Here is a 3,727-nt window from a genome sequence, read left to right on the forward strand (position 1 = left end):
GTCCATGAAAAAAGCACTCTGTGGTCTTCAATAATGTTAAGAGTGTAAAGTAGTTCTGAGTTGGAAATGTTTGAGAACTGCTGGTCTAGGGCACAGACAAGGCAAAGTTGAAGTGGAAAGTTACTGTGGTCCCGGGAACTAGCAGGGTTCATTAGAACAGTTTAGAATGAGGAATAACCTTAGACATTTTTAATTGGCCTTAACTTTAAGGAAACTCCATCTTTCTTCCTTTCTCTTTCTCCCCATATCTCTCCTTCATCCAGGTCCTCATACGGAAGTGCCCCACTTGGCCTGCTGTACTCGAGTTTGGGATTAGAGGACCCTAATGTTTAGGCTCTCCCCTCCTTTATCCACATCCAGATTGAGCTGTCCTGTGCTCAGTTTCCCAGGGCCCTGGTGTCAGTGGGATATAAGGCCCTGGTGTCAGGAGCTTTCCCAGGAAACTTGCATTTTCTAGCAGATGACTTTTGAGGACACGGTCACTTCGTTCAACAGAGTTATTATTTTGGTCAGAGGAAAGAGGAAGGAGTAGGTAGAGACCCCCTCTCAATAGCCTGAGACCTCCTATGGACTGAGCCATAGGCTCCATAGGGGTAGCAATGGAGGCTCCTTAGAATGACAGCAGCAAAAGGCAATTTCCACTGCAGCTATGGGCACTCTGGGGACCGTCCAACCCGGATGGCGCTCAGCATCCTCCTCTGGCCCTGATGAGACCCACGCGTTTCCAGTGGCCAGTGGTGTGGCTGGTGACTGACCTGGGCTATAGCTTTAGAGTCTCTGATAGTTACCCACAAAGCCTCACAGGATGGAGGCGGCCTTTAAGAGGTGTGAGGCCCATAGACACGAATTTTCTTTCATACGCATTATCGTGGAAGAGAGGGGCTGACTTCCTGTGCCATGGCTTATTTTTACTTCCACTCTTCTCCGTTTCAAATTTAAACGGCAGTATTTTCTCTCTCTCTCTAAGATAGGTTTTACTTTTTAGAGCAGTGTTAGGTTCACAGCAAACCTGAATGGCAAGTACAGAGTTCCCATATACATTCCGTCCTCCAAGACACACACAGCCTCCCCTCACTATCAACATCCCGCACCACAGTGGTACATTTGTTGCCACTGGCGAACCTACATTGACACATCGTCATCACCCAAAGTCCATAGCTTATCTTAGGGTTCGCTCTGGGTATTGTACCTTTTTTTTTTTTTTTTTTTTTTGCGGTATGCGGGCCTCTCACTGTTGTGGCCTCCCCCGTTGCGGAGCACAGGCTCCGGACGCGCAGGCTCAGCGGCCATGGCTCACGGGCCCAGCCGCTCCGCGGCATATGGGATCCTCCCAGACCGGGGCACGAACCCGTATCCCCTGCATCGGCAGGCGGACTCTCAACCACTTGCGCCACCAGGGAGGCCCGGTATTGTACCTTTGACATGTAGCCCCACTGTAGTATCATCCAGAACACCTTCCCCGCTCTAAAAATCTTCTGTGCTCTGCCTTTTCAGCCCTCCCTCCACCCTAACCTCTGGAAACCAATGATATCTTTACTGTCACCATAGTTTAGCCTTTTCCAGAATATCATACATAGTTGGCCCTCTGTATATATGGGTTCCACATCTGTGGATTCAACCAGCTACGGATCGAAATTCTGTACTACATGTTCATTGAGGGTTGGTCACGTTCCTCACTCTAGAAACCAGGCTGTTGGAATAGCCGCTACCTGGAACACTGCCAGGTGCCCATGGCAAAGGGCGAAGACAGCACGGTACAGCATGCTGTTAGAGCTTTTGCTCAGAAGGTTGTAGGAAGCAAGTCACAAGGCTATACAGTTGGCCCTCTGGGTCCGCAGGTTCCACATCCACGGATTCAACAAACCTTAGATCGAAAGTATTCGGAAAGAAAATTCCGTAAAGTTTCCACCAGAATGCTGGAAACTATTTCCGTAGCATTTACATTGTATTAGGTATTATAAGTAATCTAGAGATGACTTGAAGTATACGGGAGGATGTCCATAGGTTATATGCAAATACTACACCGTTTTATATGAGGGGCTTGAGCATCCGTGGATTTTGGTATCCACAGACGTCCTGGAACTGACACCCCGAGGACACTGAGGGAACCATACGGCATGGTCTTTTCAGAATGGTGTCCTCTTTATGACTTCTGCCTTCTACACTGTTCACATTTGCCTCATTTTACCCGTGCAGAAGCAGATGGTGGTTGGCACATAAAATAAAAAAGCAAGCTACGAAGTGTAGCCCGGGGAAGGCTTGCTCCAGCATCACAGAGGGTGATAAAGCCCTGAGGTAGGGAAGGAAGCAGGACCACATTATGCAGAGAGCTGGGTAGAGGCTGCTGGAGTGCCTGGAGAGAAGCAGGGCCCAGAGTCTGTGCAGGCCTTTGCAGGGCAGCTTAAGGCACTGGCTTTTTCAAAAAAAGCAACAGGAAGCTATTGGAGGGTTTTGAGCAGAGGAATTAGACCTAATTTACATGTAAAAAACAACACTCTAACTGGGGAAAAGTGACTGTAGGTGGATACAGGAGTAATTCCCCTGTTAGGGAACTATTACAGTAGCCCAGGCAAGAGATGAGGATGGTTTGATCTAGAGTAATAGCAATGCTGATGGTGAGAAGCACAAAGACTGAAGGGAGAATAGCTCAGATCTGTTCATGGATTGAATGGGGGTATAAAAGGCAGAGAGAGAGACAGACAGACGGAGGGGGAGAGACAGGAGAGTAGAGAAACCTGACTTGTTGGCTTCAGGAACTGGCAGATTTACCAAAAAGTAAAGATTGAGTTGGGGCAGTGTGTGTCTGTGTGTGATGGGGGGAGGGGTGGCGAGGGGAGAAGAGATGGTGCACACGTAAAAGAGTCTCACACATTACATGTCCCTCAACGTTTTATACCGCAAATTTTCAAAAAGCAACTGGGAAGGACTTTTACAGTGAATACCCACAGACAACATCTCAACTACCATCTTACTGTACTTCTATCCATCCATCCATCCCTCAGCCCATCTTACTTTTGTAATGCATCTGAATTGCAGACATCAACGCACTTCCCTCTTCGTACCTCAGCACACGTCATTTGTTTCCAGCTTTTTCCTTTTGATGTAAAATTTGCATGCAAGGCGAAATGCGCAAATCTTCAGCGTGCATTCACCGAGTTCTGACACATGCATACGCCTGTGTGCACCTTAAATTTGAGCTGCCTAAAGGACATCGGGGTGGCATAATCAAACGGGCTGCTGGATGTCGGAGCGTGGAGCTCATTCAGCACACAGGTCTGTTTGAGCTCTTGGACTGGATGAAGTCACCGAGGAGGTGCAGAGGGAGGAAATGTGGGCAGTGTCCGCAAGGAGCCCGGCGTTCTGAGGTATGTCGCGGGGAGAGCGGACCTGCGGGACGGTCTGGGGCTGGCCCTGCCCGGGGCCTGAAAGAGGGTCTGCTCGGCGCCACCAGACGGTCCTAGGTAACCATTGGAGGGGCACCGAGGTGTCACTAGATGGGGGAGGGGGCGCAGGGTTGGGGAGGGGAGAGTGGCGGGGGACTCCCAGCCCGAGGCGGGAAATCGGGAGGAGGAGGGGATCCGGGGTGAGCGCGAGCGAGCGGCGGCGGCGGGAAGGAGGGTGAAGAGAGGGAGGGGCGGTGGCGAGGGAGGGGCGGAGTCGCCGCAGCGGCCGGCCGCCGGGCGGGAGGAGGGAGGGGGTGTGTGCGCGGGTCACATGGTCGCGGCTG

Source organism: Mesoplodon densirostris, chromosome 5 (assembly GCF_025265405.1).
Source record: "Mesoplodon densirostris isolate mMesDen1 chromosome 5, mMesDen1 primary haplotype, whole genome shotgun sequence".
NCBI classification, from domain to species: Eukaryota; Metazoa; Chordata; class Mammalia; order Artiodactyla; family Ziphiidae; genus Mesoplodon; species Mesoplodon densirostris.